Here is a 24,856-nt window from a genome sequence, read left to right on the forward strand (position 1 = left end):
TACTAGACAACAACACTCTCTCTCTCTCTCTCTCTCTCTCTCTCTCTCTCTCTGTGTGTGTGTGTATGTGTGTGTGTGTAAGATCAATATTGTGTAATCTCCACAGTCAGGACCAGTAGGACAAAACCAAATTCCCATGTTAAGCTTTAGGTTCCAGGGGTTGCTATCTCTCTAATTTTGTGTTAAGCCAAACCCCCTCCCCATAGTAGCTATTTTGATGCCCCCAGTACCCTCTCAAAATTCAAAATGTGTCCACTGATTTACAAGTGTAAAGTCATGTATGTTGGGACATAACATCTGAATTTCACATATACGCTTATGGGTTCTGAACTGAAGCAGAATGACCAGGAATGAGGAGGAGCTCAACGTGGCATATATGATTCTGTCCCTCGTCCCATTTTATCCTCACAACAACCCTCTGAGGTAGGTTAAACTGAGAGCTGCTGACTGGCCCAAAGCCACCCAGTGAGCTTCATGGCTGGGTGGGGATTCAAACCCCAGTCTCCTAGGTCCTAGTCCAGCACTCTAACCACTAAAGGTGAAAGGTAAAGGACCCTGGACAATTAAGTCCAGTCAAAGGCGACTATGGGGTGCAGCGCTCATTTTGCTTCAGGCCGATGGAGACAGCTTTCCGGGTCATGTGGCCAGCATGACTAAACTGCTTCTGGCACAACAGAACACTGTGACAGAAACCAGAGCGCACGGAAATGCCATTTCCCTTCCTGCCACAGCGGTACCTATTCATCTACTTGCACTGGTGCGTTTTTGAACTGCTAGGTTGGCAGAAGCTGGGACAGAGCAACAGGAACTCACCCTGTTGTGTGGATTCGAACCGCTGACCCTCTGATCAGCAAGCCCAAGAGGCTCAGTGGATTAGACCACAGCACCACCCACTCCCTGAGTCTAACCACCACGCCACACTGGCTCTCAAGTAGAGAGGGAACTCCTGGGACTCAAAGCCCGCACTGCAAGCACCACAGAGTGCTTCCTTACTAACTTAGCAGACAGTGAAATGAAGAACATAGTTTTTTGGTGGAAGGAGCAGTGCAGTGGAACAGAAACAGTGCTGCGTGTGAGCTAGGCAGAGCAGAATGGAAAACTAAGCTCTTTTACATTCCTAGTTAGGTCACAGTAGGCTGCCTCTCTTGATCTGCAAAGAGTGAGTGAATCATTCTGCCCCGAGCAAGGGAGTTGGCTGCTGTCCTGACCTTCTTTTCATCCTTCTTATGATGTGACCATTGCCAATCAGAATTTTTTACAAAATTAAAATGTCATATTGCTAGCATCATCTTTTTACAGTAGATTTGCCTGGCAAAGGATCTTTGCCCCCCCCCCCGCCCCCAGTAATACATCAAAGCCTACCCAGATGGCTTCCCAAATTCCTAGAGCCCTGTTTAAAATATCTGAACCCACGGCGTGTCCTTCACACATTGGCTTCAGATAACAAGATCCTCAGCGTGGAAAGGACTGGTGCGTCCAAAGCTTTTAATCATTGGCATCTCAGCACTGTGCTCAAAGTTCTTAAATAAGCTGAGCTGACAAAGTCCACTGGCTACCAAATTTCCTGCCTCCATTAAATAAAGCTTATTGCCAAGAGAGAGAGAGAGAGAGAGAGAGAGAGAGAGAGAGAGAGAGAGAGAGAGAGAGAGAGGATGAAGATAAGGTTGCTCCGCATGGTAAGGACTTGTTTACTTGTTACATTTCTCCCCGAGGAATTGTTCCCTTGCTGAACACGTCCCTGTGGATTCTGCACCCCCCTCCTAGAGTTGGACAGATGTTACTTTTCTCAATTTTATATTGCTCCGGCAATCTCATCCTTCAGTTTGAGACATGGCTCAGTTTCAGAGCCTGTTTCCAATGCCCTAGCTTGGCCCTAATGAGGCTATAGCTCAGTGGTAGAGCATCTGCTTTGCATCCAGAAGATTCCAGGTTCAATTCCTGGTATCTCCAGGTGAGGCCAGGAGAGAATCCTGCCTGAAACCCTGAAGAGCCATTACTAGTCAGTGCAGAATACTGGATGGCCCAACACTCCTAAGTCGGTATAAGGCAGTTTCCTATGTTCCTATATCAACCTCGTTAACAAAGATTCGAGGATGGGCTATAGCTCAGTGGCAGAGCATGTGCCTTGCATGTAGAAGGTCGCAGGTTCAATACCAGCAACTCCAAGTAGGGTAGAGGGAAACTAACATCTTGTCAACACAGTAATAAGTTCTGCACTCCCTGAACTCCCCATTGCTCATTGTGGGAGGTCCTTAAGAAAATAAAATGAGCCCTGCTGGCCCATCTAGTCCAACATCCTGTTCTTACCGCGGCCAAACAGAGGCCCATGGGAATCCCCAAAGCTCCTCTTCTATTTTTATGTTCTCATTTATCTAGGTAGTGGTGTTCATATTGCACTAGATGAGTTTCAAATACTCTATCTGAAAGTGTTCATTGAACCATCTTTATCCTAGGAGGTCCAGGTTGCCTCCATGGGACAGGTGCATTCAACCAGCTTAGGCTGGTGCTCCAGCCTGGATAGAAATACCGTGGCCTTGGCGATCTATTTCCTGGTAAACTTCAAATTTGACTGCTGCAATATATGGGCCCGTCTTTGAAGATGTTTCAGAAACTGCAATTGGGACTAGGTGTTGCAGTCACATAAGGCCAGTGCTTTGCCAACTGCAGTGTTTTTCAGTTCATTCGCCCCCACAAGCAGAAAAAAGATGCAAGACAACATATTCAATGGTAAAATAAAAGGTTCTATTTATTATATTTTAACTGATGAGAGGATCTGTCAATTAGCCAAATACCTAAGTGCAATTGGGGAAAATCAATGATTACATAAGAAGGAACCATCCTTCACCCCCATTGGACATGTAAGACAGTGAGTTAATTGCTCCCCAGTGAAGCACTGGGTGAAGGTCTCCTTGTTCTGGGAGGATCAGCTAAGTGATGCCCAAGATGCCAGACTCCGCTGTCTAGCATTCACCATGGTGCACAGACCCCAAGAGTGTGCCCTTATAATGCCTCAGGGTGGCAGTGAATTTAAACCTTTACCTTTTCTTTTCTTTTCTTTTCTTTTCTTTTCTTTCCTGGCCTGCACTGAATGCCAAGCAGCCAAATTATGCCAAATCAGCAATTGATGCCGGCTGGAACATGTCCTTGAATTCCGATAGTGTCTCTTACTTGCTGGACGGAGACTAGAGAGGGTCACGTGCGCATAGAAAGGATGCTATTGTACGCAGGTAAAAATTATACTCATTGTTCTGCCCATGTTTTCCTCTGACCCTGCCCACTGTGGCCATGTGACCTTCAGGCTGAAAAGGGTTGCCCACCCCTGCTTTGTAGCATCTGTCTGTTTGTTTGTTTGTTTGTTTGTTTGTTTGTTTGTTTATCTGTCTGTCTGTCTGCCTGCCTGCCTGCCTAGCCATCCCATGCTCAGTGTACAGGTAGACAAAAGAATCATCAGAACTTCCAGCCAGGACTCAATTTTAAAGCAGGTGGAAATGAGAAGGTGGCTTCCTTTCAGCTTCCTTGCCAGCCTGCAGTAATAAGACAGCTCTTCAGCCTTCTTTAATTATATAACAGTTGGTAAACCTGATAAGATCTCTTTTTCCCCCCACCCTCCTGTGGGGAAATCCTATAATGTCATTTGCAGTTCTTTCCCTGCCTGTGATCACTTCGTAATAGCTTTCGGCTGAGGTTCAGTAAATCAATATGGCTACACACCAATCTGCACCAGCTCTCAGCGGATCCATACCAACCCTTTTATTTCTTACTCCCATAGTCTTCACGGGACCTTGCCAACTGTTGGTCTCAGAGGAAGGGAGCGAAGGGAGGCTTCCATTTGCCCTGACTGCCCTGGCTATGAAGGAGGGGCAAAATTCCAAGATCAGTTCAGGATTAAAGGTAAAGGGACCTCTGACCATTAGGTCCAGTCGTGACTGACTCTGGGGTTGTGGTGCTCATCCTGCTTTACTGGTTGAGAGAGCGGGCGTACAGCTTCCGGGTCATGTGGCCAGCATGACTAAGCTGCTTCTGGCGAACCAGAGTAGCGCACGGAAACGCCGTTTACCTTCTCCCCGCAGTGGTACCTATTTATTCAAACCGCCGACATTCTGATCTGCAAGTCCTAGGCTCTGTGGTTTAACCCACAGCGCCACCCATGTCCCTTTAGTTCAGGATTAGGACCACCCAAAAAACCAAGCTCAGCACACACCAACTCCCACTTTGGGAAGGAGGCAGGAAGGCACTTCTTCAGCGTGGCGGCCTGTGCAGGGGAACCAGTTGCGCTCTCCTAAATCTGTCCCCTCTCTTGTTAAGCAACATGAGACATTAAGAACATAAGAAGAGTTTGCTGAATCAGGCCAATGGCTCATCTAGTCCAGCATCCTGTTCTCACCATGCCCAACCAGGTGCCTGTGGGAAACCAGCAAGCAGGATTCAAGCGCAAGAGTACTCTCCCCTCCTGTGGTTTCCAGTGACTGGTATTCAGAAGCATTTGTGCTTCCATCTGTGGAGGTAGAGCCATCACAGCTAGCAGTCATCAATAGCCTTATCCTCTGTGAATTTGTCTAATCCTATTTTCAAGCAATCTGGGTTGGTGTGCCACCACTGTCTCCTGTGGGACTGAGTTCCATAGTTGAATGATGTGCTACATGTATTTCCTTTTGGCTGTCCAGAATCTTCCGCCATTCCGTTTCATTGGATCTTCATGGGTGATTGGGGGGTGGGGGGAGGTTATTGTCTAGCTTATATTAAAGATTGTTCTGGGTTTGCTCTTGTAACGAGGAATGGTGAAACCAAAATATATTAACTTGCAACCTTAGACCTGATGTGAACACATAATGACTTTTTATTACACTTGCTTTGGGAGGCAACACTGTGGGAAGGGTTGTTTTTTGGGGGGGAGCATTAAAATGCCAGTAGCTCATTATATTTTGCACATGAATAAAGGCTTGTAAAGCCGCTGGTTTGTCTTCTTCCATGCATATATTTCTGTTACTGTGGTCTGTCAGAGAATTCCATAAGAAGTGGGGAATCATAAATATTGAAAAGGAGATGTGTATTGACTCTTTCGATTTGCTCAGAGTCATCCCCCTTGTGCTTTTTCTGACCTGGGGGAATTATCAGTGAGATTTCACTAAATGTCAGCATCTGTTCCTTGAGCATCTCAAATTAGTAGGCAGGCCTTTGACTGATAATCTCGCAGGTTCAATGGGAAGCAGATTCCCATCCCTGAATTTCTTCTTCCCCTACCCCGCTCGCAGCAGGGATCCACACGCCACCGGGTCTTGCGAATAAATTTGCCAAGGATTCCATGCACGTTCAGCCTTCAGACCAGTGTCAACGTGGGTGGCATTCGCATCGAACGCAGGGTGAATGTTGGCTGAGATTCAGCGGCTGTTTCAAGGCCTGGCTGAAAGAACGCCCTGAGATATTATGCCAAATATCTGAGTGATGTGCCCTGGCTGTCCTACTGAGCCCCACTGCAAAGGATACGTTGGAACCGGAGAACCTGCCAATAGTCAAAAGCAGCAGCAGGGCAAATACTTTTATAAGAGTGGCTCAAATTTTACAGAAATAAGTAGAGAGGCAGCAACTTTTTTGAGCACTTATTCTGGCTGAACAAAAAGGAAAGGAAAGGAGAAGGAAAGAGAAATGTTGCCAAGCATGGAGATAAACATACAAAGCCCAAACCTACCACCACTGACAGGGGCATTATGCCTCTAAATATCACCTGCTAGAATTTACAAAAGGGGAAAGTTCTGTTGCACTCATGCCCAGCTTGCAGGCATTTGGCTGGACACTGTGAGAACAGAATGCTTGGCTAATTGGGCCATTGGACCAATCCATCAGACAAAAAGAATGATGGAATTTCCCCCACACACACAAAAAAAAATGGAAATCTGTTCCAGCAAGAGGCAGTGATAGTCACCAACTTGGAAAATAAGGAAAGCAGGAAGGAAGGGGCACGGAAATGAGCATTAAAATTCTGCTTGTTTTCCAAAAGTAGCTTTTACATAGTACGAAAGATCACATAAAATGTTTAAATTATCAGGTAAGGGAGCACTGTGAAAAGTGGAATAAAGTGCTGTCTGAGTGCAGCCCATCAATTTCAATGACTCTACTCTAAAATGGGACACTACCTAGAATATTTAAATTTCCCTGTCTTGCACTAAAGGTAGCATTTCTCTCTCAAGCTTCCACCCAAAGAAGGTCAGTGTCAGTGACAAAACAATTCACCTTGTTTGACTGTTTCCGCCCCCCGCCCCCCACCAAAGGAGCTTTCATAGAAACAATGGCATGAACATTATATTCAGCATAGACCCACTGAAATTAATGGACCTGGGTTATTCATACCTGTTAATTTCACCGTGCCTACTCTGAGTAGGACTAGCACTGGACACAACCCAATGGGAAAGCTGAGTGTCAATGAGAGGAGAACATCCATTGCACCATCACCTCTGCTTTGATTTGCTTCCTTAACTTTATTTGATGACTGCTATTAAGAAGACCCACCCACCCCCACCCTGTTTCCAGAGCTTTCCCTGGTATTTCATTATCTAGCTTGAGCTTGAATTTTTGCATGAAAAGTTTTCACATTAGAGTAGCATTCCCTGACGAAGAGGAAGATCAGAAACAAAAGCAGGTTGAATTTTTGATCTGCCGCGCCTGTGCTTCATCTCTCGCTACCTTTTTTTTAAGTCAACTGTAAAAGAATATGACACTTGGGCATGATTAGTTCTTCTCATTCTGTACCTTTCCACTGGAGGGAGGGGGCTGCCAGTTTCATGCTCCTCCCTTGATCTGCCGAGTTCCGAAGCATGAGTCAGAAGTGCTTCATGTCAGAAATTAGGATTCTCTCCAAGAGCCATGAACTGATGAAGTCTTTTGTTGTTTTGAGACAAAATGCACTGAGTTCTTCTCTTTTAGAAGTTAGTCATCCTTTTCTCAAGCCTTTCTCTCTCTCTCTCTCTCTCTCTCTCTCTCTCTCTCACACACACACACACACATTAAAACTGAAACAACATTTGCAAGCTGGCCTGAGTAATTACTATGCTTTGAGATTCTGGTGCCTTAAATTAAAACTTCTCTTCGTTTCATCTTCTGCCTAGTGTAGGCACTTGAACCTCAAGTGCTGGAGGTCGTGTTCACTGGTACTTGGGACAAAGGCCCTTCAAAATTCTCAAACTTGGGCTGTGTCATTTTCATTTTACTTAACGGAAGGATATGTGAACTAGAATCTATTCTGTGTTCTCAGTAATTATATGCTAAAGGTGTATAATGTGCTTTGGGGGTATATTTTAGACTTCAACATTGTTAATAAAAAGTTTTAAAGCTTTAAAAAAGAACATTCTCCATGATGTTTGTGGAAAGAGAAATTTATTTTGGGGGGCAGGGGAATTTATCTAATTTTTATGGGGGAGGAAAGGCCACTGCCTGGCCAGGACAGGCACAGGCCAAGGACTCTGGGGGCTCGGAAGGACCCCTCCTTGATGCATCACAGGTGCATATCTAGTCACCACCATCTCTGTGCCACTTGGAAGACTAGCAAAAGTCAGCTTCCATGCATGGTGGCTACCCGCATTGCATTTTGTGTAAATGGCAGACAGGCACCATGCATGGGAACTGACTTAGTTCCCATTCAAAAGCATCATCACCAGTCCACCGCTGCAGGGTGTCTCCAGGGGTTCAGTACAGGGTGGGTGATTGCCACTGCTAGCCAAGCAGTTGTGGTGGCCAAGGTAGTTGGTGGTGGCCACCTACACAAGCAAAGCTAGGTCCTCAATTGGAATGTGTATGTGTTGGGAATGGGGGCCCACCACTGACACCAGCCCTGGGAAGAGATAATCTTGAGGGCAAGAGTTATCATTAGCCATTGCACTAGCATGGCTTCCATCTTTTTTCATTAAGGTCCCCATCAGCACTACTGCTAGTGAAAGCAGTAGCAGCCTGGCCGCCATTTTGTAATCCCCCACAGTGCCCCAGGTTTAGTGCCATCCCAGGGTTTCCATACTCCTCTTGGCTAGGGCTTCAAACTTAAAGGTCTCTGGTCCAGTCCTAGCCAATAGAAAAACAATGTCCACAGGATTATACATCTTGTCCTCAAGTGTAGCCAGAGTTTCTGCCCAAATAATGCCTCCCGCAGTTCCCAGAGAATTAATTTAGAACAACGTACAAGATAAAAACATGCATTTATGCATCCCCTGTTATTATTCCGAGCCCTTTAATATTACTTGGGGGTAAAGCCTTAATTGCTTTTCTTGTTATCCATTATCTGAGGACATTTCTGAGACATCCCGTAATGAAAAGACTATTCAGATCACATCACAAGTACCACAGCAGCCTTGGTTATTGAATAATATTCTTTTTTTTCTCCCCTCTCGGTAAAGGAAAGGGCATTTAAAATCAAACAGAAAAAGCCAGTAAAATGATTATTAAACATAAGAAGGCATTGCATGCAGAGCATCACAGATGCACTTGGAGATACATCATTGCAAACTCCAAAAAACCATTAGCTGTACCTCATCGTGGGTTTTGTTTCTATTAAAAAAATTGTTATAAAGAAAACAATAACAATACAAAAATAACAAGCCTCTGCACCTCCCACTTCCCTTCTTCTTCCAACAGCAGTTGTATTACAAAAACACAAAATTTGTGAGCATCATTGGTTGGATCCCATAATCAGGTAAGGTAGGGAGCTTGAGTTTCAAACAACAAGGGATGATAGCCCTGAATGGTCCACTCTGGTGGACAGCAGCTCACCCTACCCTGCCTCATCTCCTAAAATGGTAAACTGAGATATTAGGGACTGAATCTGTGAGATGCTCCCAGGGTCTAGTTGTGACAAGAACACCTGGCCAGAGACTAGAGTCACCAGCTAAGGAGCTAGACTTCTTGACTCTGAACTTGATGCTGGTGATCCAGGGACTATTGAACTGAGGATTGGCAGGCAGGAGCCTCCCAAGCCAGATCCCACAACACCAGGCCTGAAGAACTGGAGCCAGGACTCTGTGGACACCTTTCCCTGGGTCTGGGTTACTAATTGCAAGTCCAAAAGAAAAGGAAGTGTACCAAGTCAGACAGCAGGAGAAGTGCCCAGCTTTAGGCCAGAGGGCTTACCTTTTAAGAGGCTATGGTTCTCCAGAAGGGGGGCACCATTTAGGAGAAGGGGCCTGGAGGCTAAGGCTTTAAAGTTCTCTGTTCACATCCAACCCTTCTTGGGGCAACTTGTGCACTTGGAGCTCTCCATGGTGTTGAAACAGCCTTTTGCTGTAGGCTCCTCCATGGAAGTGGAGCAGGATAATTTGTGACCTTCTGTGTGCAAAGTACAATCATTCCTCGGGTTACAGGCGCTTCAGGTTGTGTGCTTTCAGGTTGCACACTGCGCCACGGGTTGTTTCCAGGTTTTGGCGCTTGCGCATACGCAGAACCGCTAAATTGCGCATGTGCAGAAGTGCCAAATTGTGATCCGCGCGTGCGCAGATGTGACGGTGAGGGTTGCGAACGCTGCAGGGTGCGATCGGATCATGTTCGCAACCCGAGCGTCCACTGTATATGCTTTGCCATTGCGTTCTGGTCTCACCTAACATTTTATTCTATAAATGTACAGAAACGTCTTTGTACAAAATGTTACAAACTGTACATTTGGAAAAATAAAAGTGTAAACATCATGCAATAATTCAGGAACACAGGGAGCTACTTTACACAGAGTCGAACCCTTAGTTGATCTAGTTCCATACTGTCTACACTGACTGGCTAGACTTTCCAAGGCTTCTGTTTGGGTGTATTCCAACTCCTACCAGGAGATGCCAAGGAATGGACCTGGGACCTTCTATCTGCATAGCAGATGCTCTGCCCCTGAGCTACGGCCCTTCCCCTTAATTTACATGCCTTTTAAGTGAATTAAATTGCACACATGGATAATTGCTTCCTTCTGGGTGAATTCACATGAGCACAACGGTCAGAATGGCAGGTGGGAATATAAAGGAAAGGAAGACTGCATTCACTTTCACCCTGGATTGGTTACTTTCAGCCTGGAAGGGTTTTCTTTCCCTTTGAAGACTTTGAGGATTTCTTCACCAGGCGTTTTAAAACATGAAAAGGTAACCTATCAAGATGGGACGTATCTCCCAGGGTGAACTGATGCCAAAGTTCTCCATTTTAAATAATATTCTGGACTCCCTTTTCCCTTTCCCTTTTTTCTTTCTTTCTTTTTTTTTTTTACAATAGCCATTATCTCACGCTTCATGCAGAATCACTGTAATTTGAGTGTGGAAGGAGCAGCATGGGCATGTCACTCTAATGAAAGTCTTTGTATGAGATCTGGGCAAGTGGTGTCAAGTGTACAGCTTGCCTCAGTTCCAACATACAAGAAGAATTCAGCTGCATTCTCATTTCTCATACCAGACCAGCTAGAAGAAATGCTGAAATTAGGCCTCCTATCACCATTCGCCAGCCCTCAGGCAGCTCCTGTGATCCCAGCAGGTTGGCAGGGTCTACTACAGATGCCTACCTGAGACCATCATATATACAGGGGGTGTCACTGCATGGAGTTGACAATGTGACTGAAATAAGCCCCATCCCAAGGTATGTTGCACTCAGGTCCTTGTTACAGGCTTCCCATAGGCATCTGGCTGCCTACTTTGAGAACAGGACACTGGACTAGATGGGCCATCGAAGCTCTTCTGATGTTCTTAAGAATCTTCTACAAGGAGTAATGGGGAGCTCAGGGTAGTGCTCATTACTGTGAGGATAGGACCGGATGTTACAGTTTGCTGGAGAGTCTCTCTTGTGATCCACAACATGCAGGAGTGTATGAGATTTGTGGTGGTGGGCATCTGCTTTGTTGTTGTTTAGTTGTTTAGTCATGTCCGACTCTTCATGACCCCGTGGACCAGAGCACGCCAGGCACTCCTGTCTTCCACTGCCTCCTGCAGTTTGGTCAAACTCATGCTGGTAGCTTCGAGAACACTGTCCAACCATCTCATCCTCTGTCATCCCCTTCTCCTTGTGCCCTCCATCTTTCCCAACATTGGGGTGTTTTCCAGGGAGTCTTCTCTTCTCATGAGGTGGCCAAAGTATTGGAGCCTCAGCTTCAGGATCTGTCCTTCCAGTGAGCACCCAGGGCCAATTTCCTTAAGAATGGATAGGTTTGATCTTCTTAGAGCCCATGGGACTCTCAAGAGTCTCCTCCAGCACCATAATTCAAAAGCATCAATTCTTCGGCGATCAGCCTTCTTTATGGTCCAGCTCTCACTTCCATACATCACTACTGGGAAAATCTGCTTAGGCACTGTAAAAATTGGATTATGGACTTAGATGGGCCACTGGCCTGATCCTGCAAGTTCTTCTTATGTTCTTCTAGCAGCTCCCTCTTGGGACCCAGCCAGTATAAAATAAACAAATATGTTTGGCAGTCCTTTTGCCCTAAACTCCTTGCTAGATTAAAACTACGGAAGTTCCTATGACAAATTAACTAAATTTTTTTTAAAAGACCTTGGAAGGCTCCCACTTGCCACTTCCCCTTGCCTTTGATTAAACTTCATCAGGGTCTAAGAGACTGTTTTTAACTGTCCTGAGCCAGGGATGCAGTCGTGGGAATGGGCCAGTTTCAAACTGGTAGATCTCAAAGAAAATGTTTCCTTTTAACATTTAGGTGTGTTGAGTCTGTTTTTAAAAAGAAAGAAAGAAAAGTTCCTTTTGCTTCATTGCACCTTCTGGAAAGAAATTCAATCAGCCTGGAGTAGATCTATATTGCTGGCAATCGCACCAGCTGATTAATACCTGCAGGAGCAATCACTTACAGTACATCATCTGCAGACTGACAAACAATTTATTATCAAGGGCTTAATTGCTTGTAATATGATAGATCCTTGTAACGAGGCAAGCCAATTTAGAAATGTAACAGTATGGGGGAAGGGCAGGAGGGTTACATTATGGGGATGAATGACCATTGAGGTTATCTTTAGAAGAAGAAAAATGAGCAGAATGGATGTTCATCCCAACTGCATTACCAGTCCAGTAGCAGAGTCCCCCTTATCTCATTCATAAAACAAAACAAAACATGGGGATCAGAGAGCCCAATATTCCCCTACTCAACCATGTAGCTTACTGGTGACTATGGGTTAGTCACCTGCTCTAAGCCTAAGCCACCTCAAAAGGTTGCTGTGAGGACAACATAAAGTGGGGGAGAAACATGTACGCCATCTTGAGCTCCTTGAGAAAAGGCGAGATATCAATGTAAACAACGTGGACATTGTAGAAACTGTTTCCAGTGTGCCTTAATTTTTATTGTCCTGTGAACCGCCCTGAGACCTCCGGGTATAGAGGAGTATATAAATTCAATAAGTTATAATAATTTTGCTGGAAGATTTACCATGAGAATGGATCCTAATGTTGATATTTCAAGGAAGATCCTTCTACTACAAATCCAGCAAACAATCCACAAAACTGCTCAAGCTATGACCAAGTTGATGGGAATTTTGTCCAGGTCCCTCAAGTGTGTCCCTGGGGCACTCAGGAGAACAGAAACATGATAATGGTTTGCCTGTTAGTTTTTTTACTGTTAGAACAAGCCCTTTAAAATACAAACACCTATAATAGAAATATACAGAGCAACGTGTGGGGGGGTGAGGTTATGTGTGTGCTTGTCTGTATGATAACATGAATATTTATATTGTCCACATAAGTGACTTGGTTCCACGCAGACTTGACAGGTGCCAGTAACTTACCGGTAGGTACACTCAGAAGCTGAACTGGGGAAAACATCACATTGTAATCTCCTTTGTGTAACAAGCTCTAATGAGCAGTAAACATTAACTGTGTTAGAAGCAGGCTAAATCCAAGGGATGAATTTCCTAGGAAGACTTGGCCAGATCAAAGAACACTATTGTTATGCACATTCCTAAGTACCCCCTGCTCTTAGCTTGAGTCCATATAACAATGCAGGCCAGGCTTCTGAAGCCTGCATTGTGATGTGCTGCCCTGACACAAAACATCCAGTCAGGCACAAGATGGGTGTCAACAGGGGCTGGCTGAAGTGTATATAAATCAAACCTTTTCCGCTTAGAGCAGGGAACACTCAAGAACATACGTAACAACCATCACTATACAGGATCTCCATGAGGCACTTCCCATCGCCAGACACTGCAGAACAGGTGCAACCTTCCAGATGTTGCTGAACACCAACAACCCACAGCCCTAGCAAGCAAGGCCAATGGCCAGGATAATGGGAGTTGTGTGTCGAGACCCCCAAACCACTCCTTCGTTGATGAATAAGACACAAGGAGATGGATATTAGGTTAATGTTACAGTGGTACCTCGGGTTACATAGGCTTCAGGTTACAGACTCCGCTAACCCAGAAATAGTACTTCAGGTTAAGAACTTTGCTTCAGGATGAAAACAGAAATTGCACAACGGCAGTGCGGCAGCAGCAGGAGGCCCCATTAGCTAAAGTGGTGCTTCAGGTTAAGAACAGTTTCTGGTTAAGAACGGACCTCCAGAACGAATTAAGTATGTAACCAGAGGTACCACTGTATTGGGGAAATTTAGGCCACAACTTTATTGGTTACAGAATGTGAGCAGTATTGGCTTAGGCATTGGAATTGACCCGACTATATCTGACTCCTGCCTGTCACGCAGGGAGTCCAGTAAGGGTCAACCACCGGTAGGGGGAGCCCCATTGATGCAAACCAACTCGAGCTCCCCCAGGGTTCCCAATGGGGTTGTGTCATGGCCCTAGCCCCACCCCAGGCTTCGGACAAGATCCACACCCCCAGATTTATTTAACGGAATACCCTTAAGCTTGGAGGTGCAGGTGATGGCCACACCTCCCCCAACATAAGATCAACCAGTTCCTAACCACCAAACCTTACAAAGTTGTGACAATTGCTATGAGGTATGCCAAATGGCCGGTACCAATTTGCCAAGTGGGGAAATTCCTACCAGGCCCCTCAATGGTGACCAACTGAGGTCCATAGCAAGGCCAATGTTGAAACCTGAAAATTAGGGAGGGAGATTGAGGAAGCAAGCCAAGAGTAAGCTCTTCGTCTTGCGCCTCAGTTTAAATGGGGCCCGGCCACACCTCTCCAGCCAGTGGATTGGCTGGCTGGACAATGACATGGCCAGGAACCTCCGGGTGATGCAAGACTTCGTTCCCTGCCCCCGGAGGGGAGTGGGTGGCCATGTGGTCCACCGCAACTCCTCCCCACTGGGAAGTGGAGCGGATTTGCTAGGTCTAGCCACCTGGCACCTGCAATGCTGAGTTGGGAGAGGTGAAATTAAGAGGGTCCTCTTGCTGTTGACTAATGGAGACCTGGCAACTCACTATTGATACCAGGTGCTGATCCTTAGCCCTGAGGCTCTGACGAGAACAAAGTGTGGGTCTTGCCCCCTTAGTGTTCAGGCTGTATAGGTCTTGCAGGAAAAGACAGATGTATGCAGATTTAAAAGGTGGCTTGCTAATTGGGGTTCAGCCGCAAAGCTCATCTCGGTGGACGATGCCGCTGAATTATTGCCACTTGCCATCTTACACAGAAAAAAAGAAAGAAAAAAGAAAGGTTAACTACCCAGGAATAGGAAATTAATAACTGAAAAGAAAGCCTTTGTGCAATGTTAAAAAAAAACATTTTTTCCCATAATTATGTCAGTACTGTGTTTCTAATCATTCCTCATGTTGAGATAAAAGTGTTATCAAAAGGATTGTGTTTGAATGTGAATTATTTTTTTCTTTCATATCCTGAGCAGCACCATGAAGACTTAAACGTAACAGGAAATGTCAGGTTTACTGGGAAACGCATGGCTTTTTCTACAGAAGTGCCAAGACTTGATGTACCTTTGAAATTATAATTCACAAGAATAGATTGGGTGGAGGGGGGCGGGGACCAGGAAACTTTTAAAACAATGGTGTAACAACTTGTTACATGCAGTTACATAGCTATCTCCGGCAGCTTTTAAATACATATTTTTGCATCATCTATGCTTGTTACCTCCATTTGCTACTGTACTCTTCCCTGATAAGAATGTAAAAAGATCCTCCTGACTGAAGCCAATGGCTATCTCATCTAGCATTCTGTCCTACTAGTAGTCTAGGTGCCTAACCCTTTGTACCCTCAATGCAGCTGTCAGGGGGAAGGAATTTCCAGTCTGCCCATTTATTTCTACTTGCCACTTCTGTTTCACAAGAGGATCTCTTAGTCCAGGACTGCTAAGCTTTCTCGGGTACTTGGTTGAAAGCTTTTTGAAAGTCCAAGTGCATGATATCAACTGGGCAGTGGCATAGCATGGGGGTGCAGGGGGGGCCGGCCGCACCGGGCGCAACATCTGGGGGGCGCACTCGCCGCCTCCGGAGTCACCAAAGAGCCTCGGGCACAGGCTGTAGCAGAGCCCCATGTCTTGCGGAACCGACGAGCTGTGCGCGCGTCCGGGCTGAAGGCGTCCGGCAGGCAGTGGCTCTCAGCGCTCGCCGTGGTCCCCGCGTGTCAGGGCCGCGGAGGGCGCGCCAGGCAGCCCCTCCTCACAGCCCCGCCGCTGCTGTTGCTGCTGCAGCTGCTGGGCCATGTTGCATTTTCCTCGCCTCTCTGCCCTCCTCCTCCTACAGGCAAGCGGCGTCGTTTGGGCGGCAGCACCAGCGGCAACTCGCCTCAGATCACCTGACACGGACCCGCCGCCACCGCCATGGCTACCTTACCGTAAATACCCCACTCCAGGCAGCAGCAAGAAGAAGCTGGCAGTGGCGGCAGGTTAGGGGTTAGGGGGCGCAAATTACTTGCCTTGCCCCGGGTTAGGGGGCACAAATTACTTGCCTTGCGCTGGGTTAGGGGGCGCAAATTACTTGCCTTGCCCCGGATGCTGACAACCCACGCTACGCCGCTGCAACTGGGTCATCTCTATCTATATGCCTGTTGACACTCTCAAAAAACTCTAATACTGTATGTTAGTGAGACAGGACTCACCCTTGCAGAAACCATGCTGGTACTCCCTCAGCAAGGATTGTTCTTTGATAATGACTCCCAGCACTCAAACTAAACTACAGTTCCCAAGATTCTTGGCAGGAAGCCATGACTGTTGAAGTGGCATAAGAATGTCCTTTTTGGGGAGGGAAACGAAGTTGTGTGTTTTTAAAAATACATGACTGTATTTAGGTTTCCTCCTGACAGGATTATTTTTCCTTGGCATTCCTCCAAAGCTTGACTTTCTTCATTGATTTTATTTTTAAGGAAAAGGAAAAGAAAAGAAAACATGTTCGGTTCCAACGCAGTTGAAAAGCTTTAAGGCTGCTTTAAAATTGATCTAATTGTGTTTTCTGTCTTTTAATCATTGTATGTATAAAACAAAAACAAATGAAGGGCGACTTTTGGATAATTGATTTTCAGCACAGAAAATTACCCACCAGAAATTCTTTGCTGCTAGTGCAAAGATTTAAAACAATAGAATGCCCCACTCTCTTCAAAGGCTTGCGTGTCTAATGTCCACACCCCGGACCCATTCCTTAGCCAATTCCTATTAATAGTCTGAAACTTGCATTACAACTTTAGTAATGTGTTCTCATGAAGACATGGGTGACTGTCAGGGCATCTACAAGTTTATAGCTCTGTCAGCTGCTTGAACATAAAATTCATGACGTGGTAGCAATAGTTTCACAATCACACCAAATTCTAACCTTTGGCCCTGATCACTGTCAGGCAACTGAGAATCCCATCTTTCCTGTTTACATGTTGGCAAGTTTCTAGCCCTCACTGCAATGGAACTAAGCTGAGAGAATTAATCCACCATGATCCTTCTCAGCTGTCACCTACCAGGTTGTAGGAGGGAGGATCGTGGTTGATTTATTCTGTCTGTTTTCAGCACTCCCACAATACAGAAATGTGAGGGATGTCCCATTCACACAAATAGAAACTTTTTTCAAAGCCTACTTGCCATGTGAGGAGGCTGAGGAGAGGCCATTGGCCAAATCTAAGGACTCATGGGTTATACCTGGCCATAAGCGTGTGCATAAGCTTAGCCTCTCACCGGGATCCATTTTAGGTTAACCACAGTTTGTCAGATCATCCAGACCTTGACAAACTGTGGTTAATTTTAACTATGGAAACCGGCCAGCATGAAACTGTGGTTTAAAAAGTTGACTTGCATTCATTCATCATAGTCAAGATGGACCACAGTTTAGTGTTTGGGTGACATGTGAAATTGTGATTAATTCAAAAGAGAAGCAGAAGCTTCCATCATCTTCCTCATGGTCATGCCAAAGAAAAAAAGGAAACTCGCACATGCCTGGGGAAAGCTAGGCCCATTTACAGGGGTAGCCAATGCGTTCCAGAGGTTGCAGGCTCCAGTTCTCATCATTCCAAGCTAGCAAGGCCAATGGTCAGAGATGATGGGAGTCGGAGTGCACTGACATATGGAGGGCACCATATTTTCTGGTTTAGCATTACACCTCAACACAGCCAATGTGTCCGTCTTCTGCAGCAAGTACTTTCCACTAGCTAAACTAGGTAAATGGCATTTCCGTGCGCTCTGGCACTGGTCACAGTCCTCTGTGTGCCAGTAGCAGTTTAGTCATGCTGGCCACATGACCTTGAAAACTGCCTGTGGACAAACACTGGCTCCCTCAGCCTGAAAGCGAGATGAGCTCCGCAACCCCATAGTCACCTTTGACTGGACTTAACCGTCCAGTGGTCCTTTACCTTACTTTCCACCAATTTATATCAACACTGAGAAGTGAATTATTCCAATTAAACACCAGAGCTCCTTCAGCAAAATGCATAGATTTTCCCAGAGAGCCATAGGTGGACTCTCAGGGACCTTGTAGAGAGTCCATATACCAGGTCACAGTTCTAGCAACCACCACTTGCATGAACTTATTTAAATAGGAAAGCAATAGTAGATTTCAGTGTTGTCACAAAGTATCTTTAAATACAGTAATTTTGTCAAATTATGAGTAATTTTCAGTTGCAAAGAAAGTCTTCTGCTGTTTAGGAGAAATAGGAAAGGAAAACAAGCTGAGCTATTATTGCACATTTCAGAAATCTAGTCCCACACAGGCACAGAACTCAAGTGTTGTCATTAAGAGTAAATTATTTAATCAAAAATATGTGTGCATGTATATTCACAGCTTTGGATCAGCAGCCTGCTTGCTACTCTGTTTCCCAGTTTATATCAATGCTACTTGATTTTTTTTTATTTTTTAAAAATCTATTTTTATTAAAATTTGTAAATTCTAACAAGAGAGGGGGAAATTTACATACAGACAAAAGAAAATGACAAAAAGCACTAAAATCATATGTAATATAAAATCCAGCAGAAGACAAAATAATTGCAATCATTTTCCGTGCAAGAATTTTTCATACAAACTTGCTAAATGAAAACAGGAAAGAATGAAGGCATGAAGTGTTAAATTCATCGTTTCCCTTGCTCCCCAGTTCCTTGCAATCCAACAGAAATATAAATGGCATGCCTGCCTAAATATACTTTCACAATGCCACTTACCCTCTTTGTGTGGGGGGGGGGAGCAGATTTGCCATACCCTCCACCCCTACAGGAAGAGGAGAAATGGTTTAGTCTGGGGTGGAGCATTCTGTGGCATGTGGGACAGATTTGTCCAATGTGGGAAGAGACAGTTATCAGGCTATTTAAAGGGCTCCCTGCCACACTCTTTCCCCTTCTTCATTCACTATCCACCCTCCCACCTTTTACACTGTGGACCTTGCTAGTTGTTCTATTGAGGTCTGAGGATGAATTTTGTGGAGAGCCCCTGACTCCTCATTTTTGCCTATTTTACACTGGTGCTGTTTGCTGTTTTTAGATTTAAAATCTAGGGACTTTTAAAAAGCCAGTTAGGGATAGGGACTGATGGTCCTTCTTGTTATTAAAGAAATCTCACTAAATACTCACCCACCAACCCAAAAAAATCCACAATTATCCATTTTACTTGATTTTTTCAGTGGGTATTGATCAGTGAATTAAGGCTACTCCCTGTGTGGGTGCATTTCATTAATTATCTCTTTTAAATCTGGTTTGTTTTTTGTTTGTTTTTTTATAAGGAGCCTGCTGAAATACAGGCTGTGTCTAAAGAGGATGGGCTCTATTAAGAATGTCTGTTGAACAAAGAAGGTAGTGATTTTATCTGTCTCCAAGTAATCTCCATGGCTGCTTCAATCTGAGACAATGGAATCATTATGCACAGTTTGGTAGATATGAAGAAACTGAGATCGGAAAACACAGGTTACAAGGACAATGTTCTATTCCAGGGGTCTGCAACCTTTAAGATAAAAAGAGCCACTTGGACCCGTTTCCGAAGGAAAAAAAACTGGGAGTCGCAAAACTCGTCATTATAAAAATAACTTTTTTGTCACTTTTTATTATTTCTTTGTTTGACCCCTCAGAATTACTCCTCCTCATAGAAATAAATGTTAAATTAACAAGTTACCTTTTTGTGTGTGTGTGTGTGTTCTTCACTCCCCTTCAAAACAGTGACCAGCATACATGCCCCCTTTCAATGCAGTGACCAGCGTACATGCCCCTTACAATGTAATGGGTGGGCAGGCGGGTGGGAAGGTGACATTGGGACGGTGCGTGACTAACGCACGCACTGGTCCCATGCGGCGTCACAGCCAGTACAGCGCCCGCCACAGTGGGGAGTGTCGGGGCGCACAATGCGCCTCCTCCCCTCGCTAGTATCCGCCCCGGAGCCGCGGCAAAGGTGTAAAAGAGCCACATGCGGCTCCGGAGCCGTGGGTTGCAGACCCCTGTTCTATTCTGTTCCAGTTTTACCAATCACCGGCAGGCCTTTAAATTCAAAAACAAACATTTGATTCCAGACAAGGACAGAAATAATCTCAAAATGACAAGAAAGCCCACTATTGGTACATTTTTCACTGTTAAAGGCTGCAGTCTGAGCCCCTGGCCAGCTGCTGTTATACCCAACCTGGCCTCCTGCCAATTTCAAGGATCATCAGATTGCAGGGTGTCTCTTGCTTTCAGAGACCACCTAGTGAGACTCTTACTCTCACAAGCATGAATGCTCTTTGTTATCATCAATCCCATCTGTTCGTAAGTTTTATTTCCTCTGTTAGGTACTCCTGGTTGCACTGTCACAGCTTCTCTGTAGAGGAGGTTCCCTGCCTAATAGAATTCCTTCTCAATTCATTAGTGGGCTGAAGACACTAGAAGCTCAGTGTTATGTACTGAGTTGAATAGGATGCAGCAGTCTGATTGGTCCTAGAACAATAGCATTCAGAATGCAGCAGCCTGATTGGTCCTAGAACAATGCAGCAGTATGACTGGTCCGCAGGAGCCAGCCAATCCAGCTCAAGGTGGAAGTGAATCCACAACCTGATTGGCCTACAGGAGAATCCCGGAATTAGCCAATCACGTGCAGCCCATTGTGTAAATAATGTATATAAAGCAGATATTGTGGAGGAACTTCCATTCCTCCTCACCACTATGAGCTGAATAAAGAGCATGAAATCCACTCTCGACTCCGAGTATATTTCACTCAGCTTCTTGTTTTTGTCAAATGAGACTCACCAACTCAGGAAATGACCAATGGCGCTCCTGCAGATGATCTCAGCAATCAAGCTGGAATATAAGGATCCCCGAGGTACTCAGGACCTAAGTCATTCAAGGTTTTGAAAATTAATACAGGGACCTTGAACTTGGCTCAGCAGTAGATGGGAAGCCAGGACATCTGTTTTAACAATGGTGCTACATGTTCTTTGTCAGATGTTCCCATCAGCAATCTGGCTGCTGCCTTCTGAACCATCTGAACAAGGTCCAAGGGTAGCCCCACATAGACTGCATTGCAGTATACATCTTTGCCAAGCAATTTTCCCTAACAGAATGCATTTCCTATGTTAATTTTGCCAATGTATGCATTCATATGCACACTTATATGCCTTTTCGTACACATTCTTTGGTTGGAGAAGGACACTGAAACTTTCAGATGAGTGTGAATCTCGAAGGGTGGCTTCGGTTCACGCATTATTTCAGAAAGTGTAAATTAGGTAAGTTTGCCTTTAAATGTAAACTGAGTCCGGCCATCCCTAATTGCCTTTGATCCTGAAAGCAGAATATATCACCATCATGGCTGGCAGTTATAGACAGCCTTACCTTCCATGAATTTGTCAAAGCCCCTTTAAAACCATCCAAGTTGGTGGCCATCATCACATCTACTGGAAGCAGATGTGATGGTGGCTGTAAAGACATTGAGGGCCTTTTTTTGTTCTGTTAATGGCCTATTTTGGGAGAAAGGAGGCTGCCCAGCTGACAGAGAAAGAGAAACCAAGGATCTGCCTCAAAGGATAGAACTCCTTTAGTACAGTGAAGGCCCCCTTTTTAGACACATTAAAGACTTCCATTTTCTTTCTAAAACACGTAGTAAAGTGTTATGATTCCATTGAACAGAATTTGGGCTATCTCTGCAGTGGTTGTTCCACACCTGCCTTTCAAAGCAATTAACATCTGAAACATTGCGCTGTACATCAAATGGGCCCTTTTGCTTAGCAAATCCAGAGTGTTTTGCCTCTTTCCTATTATTATCTCCAGGCAATTCCGGCAGTGCTTCTTATATAATCATATATTAAGTAACCAGAGCTATCTATTAGCTTTCAATCATTACATATGAAGGGATTAAGGGGAGCCCAGTTCCTCCAAATACAAAACAATGGGACAGGAAGCAGAAGATTTAATACTGTGTCGGCGGCGCCTTTTGTCGAGAAAACTCCTTCACTGTATCAAGCATTTTGATAGCTCAAGGAAACAAGAATGGTGAAGACTGAGATGAATGCTCACCTTTTTTGCTTTCAAGTACTCCAAGTCTATATACCTGCCCTTACTCTCCTTTATCCCCAAAGAGTGCTCATAACCAGGAATGAATAGCTGTAAAGATGGGGACAGGGTGAGAATTCAGGCCCAGGGACCAAATGCAGCCCTCTAGAGTCTCCCAGACCACCATACTCTCCAGCTCTGTCTCACCTCCTTCTTTGTTGTTTTTACAGTGCTACCTCGGGATGCGAATGGGATCCGTTCCAGAGCCCCGTTCGCACCCCGAACAGAACGCAAGATGTGACAGCGCATCTGCGTGTGCGCGGGTCACATTTTGCCACTTTCACGCATGAGTGTGACGTCATTTTCAGCGTCTGCACATGCCCGAGCGGCGAAACCCAGAAATAACGCGCTCCGTTACTTCCGTGTTGCCGCGGAGCGCAACTCGAACACGCTCAACCCAAAGCACATTCAACTCGAGGTATTGAGGCATCTAATTATAAGCCTGCATTTTTATCAAAGCTTATATATTTCAATCAAGGCTTGTATTTTAAAATGAGCTTAAAAAAAGGATTTTCAAATGTTTCATGCCAGGCAGAAAACCTTGGCCATTCTCCTAAGACAAGGAGGCCCCCTTGATTTATAGCAGGAAAAACAATTCTCAAAGTCGTTAAAAAAAAGAGGAAATTACAGACTGAGAGCAAGGACACTGATCCTGCATGTTACCAGAAGATAAAAAAGGCTGAGAAAACACAATTAGGAATGGGCAAATAGTAAAATGATACCTTCAGCCTCTCGTTAAACCTTGAGCTAAATTTTCAAAAGCCGGGAGCAAATGGGGAAAAACATCTAGCTGGCTGAATGAGAGCATTTTTGGGAAATCTTTTAAAGCTGTTTCTTTCTTAAACTGAGAGAGTTAAAAAGGGCAATAAATGTTGGGAAAGGCAACTGGCTTGGCTGGAGAAGAAGCTTCTTCCTATTTTATTTTGAGGCTGGAAAGGGGGAGGTGTAAACTAAAGAGGCTTCTCTTTAAAAGCTGTTTTTTACTGAGTTCCTTCCTTTTTACTTTACAAAGGTTTTATTCTTTTAAAAGGCTACCTATGATAATGTATGAAATATATTAGCTTAAATATATTGGCTTAAATGTAATTATGCAAAGGATTTAAGAAATGCTAGATTCTTAGAGTCATATTGCAATAGGAGACCAGAGGGGCAAATGAGCCTAGCCCCCCTTGCCAGACAGGAGACGCCATCGAACACTTCTGATATATAGTTGTCAGGCATTTGTTTAAAAGACCCTCAAATGAAGGAGATCTTTCAATGATGATTAACTCAAGATCCTTGAAGATAAAAATGTAAGATTAACCATTTGTTTTAGAAGGCAATAGGGCAAGGAGGGCAAGAGGTGAGCTGGTAATTAAGATTCCATGTAAGATATATTATTACTTATTTGTCATTTATATATAGCTCTTTGTCTCCCTTATAAGGACAGGAGGATGTGGGTGTATCTATTGTGATTGGTTCTAGCAAACAACCAATAGGAATTTCAACCAGGCTGATTGGACAGAGGCAGCCACAGGAGGAGCAAAGGGGGCTGGATTAAGGGAATATAAGTGCTGGCCAGAATGGCAGGAGGCCAGGCCAGAGCTTGGTAACCATATACCACTGAGCCTCTCATTTATTTGTCTGACAAATAAATTAATATTTTAATTTCTCTATTGCTGCGTTGAATATTTCATTCCAGCTAAGCGTTAACCACAAGCAGAGGTGGTGCTACAGTATGACTATACTTGACTAGAATGTGTGCCTGAACACCAATAGGATATAGCTCTCCCCCTCCCCATATGCTGAAGACACATCACTTACTCCTGGCCTTTTACAGTTGAGATGTTTGGGGACAGGGGTAGGCAACCTAAGGCCCAGGGGCCGGATGCGGCCCAAACACCTTATCAATCCAGCCCACAGATGGTCCAAGAATCAGCGTGTTTTTACATGAGTAGAATGTGTCCTTTTATTTATAATGCATCTCTGGGTTATTTGTGGGGCACAGGAATTCGTTCGTTGTTGTTGTTTTTCAAAATATAGTCCGGCCCACCACATGGTCTGAGGGACGGTGGACCGGCTCACGTCTGAAAAAGGTTGCTGACCCCTGTTTTGGGGTGAACCCACCTCTTCTATGCTTGCTGCTTTGGTTCAGAATTATTGTGGGGGTTTTTTACTTGTTTTCATAATAATATTATTTTTGTACCCTGCCTCGGGTGTCATGGGCAGCCCCGGACAGAAAAGGAGGAGGAAGGAGCAGGAAAAGATGAAAACCTGGAAGGCTGGTACCCAAGGATGGATGGAGGGTAGAAATCCTCTCCTTGTGACTCAAGATGTCAGAGAGGGGAAAGCAGACTGGTCAGCTCTCTCCCTTCCTGTGGAGTGCAGAGACTCATCAGAGAGCAGGGAGAATATTGTCTTTGCTCTATTCTGAATCCTCCCCAGAGGTTATTATTTTATTTATTTCGGATTTATACTCAGGAATATTTGACATTTCTAAGAACGGGTATATAAAATGCATTTTTTAATAAATAAAAAAACTCTTCTAAAAGAACAGGAAGATTGAGCCAGTGAGATGATTTTTTTTAATTTAGATTCTTTACTTTTGGATCAAATAGTTTCCCCCCCCCCCAGACAATTAGTTGAGGTCCTGATTGAAATACCATTTGCTGCATTATAATAAAATATATATTTTTTAAAAAAAAGAAAGAAAGGCAGAACTCTGAACTAATCGGAATGTTTTGGATTCCTTTAACCTGGTTCAATTAATATGACTTCTGTCTGGCATTCTACTTTGAATTAAAAGCCTCTGGATATTATCTTTCCAGGAAGACAGAAGCATACAGCAGTACCATCTTTTTTAAAAAAAATATATGAAAAGAAGGCATGGTGAAATCATTTTTAATCAGATCCGCCGTGACTTTGCTTAACCCCTTTGCCAATGCATGGGAATTATTTTTTCCTTAACATACAGATTCTTTGTGGCATTTCCCAATCAGAAATTGCATCCAAGCCTGCCAAAAATGAGAAGATGACGTCCCTTGCTGATTACATGCTCAATGTCCT

At 44.6% G+C, this 24,856-nt stretch overlaps 1 long non-coding RNA gene across 2 annotated transcripts; it reads left to right on the forward strand.

Moving 5' to 3' along the window:
• Positions 1–1,632: 1,632 nt before the first annotated feature.
• Positions 1,633–24,856, forward strand: LOC309356580. 2 transcript variants are annotated; one of them, XR_014162862.1, is made up of 3 exons: positions 1,633–1,676; positions 10,396–10,575; positions 24,765–24,856. It is a non-coding gene; the product is annotated as an uncharacterized lncRNA (long non-coding RNA). The 2 variants fall into 2 exon arrangements; XR_014162863.1 differs by lacking the exon at positions 24,765–24,856 and adding an exon at positions 19,027–19,224.

Source organism: Podarcis melisellensis, assembly GCF_964234715.1.
Source record: "Podarcis melisellensis genome assembly, chromosome: 14".
Classification (NCBI taxonomy): domain Eukaryota; kingdom Metazoa; phylum Chordata; class Lepidosauria; order Squamata; family Lacertidae; genus Podarcis; species Podarcis melisellensis.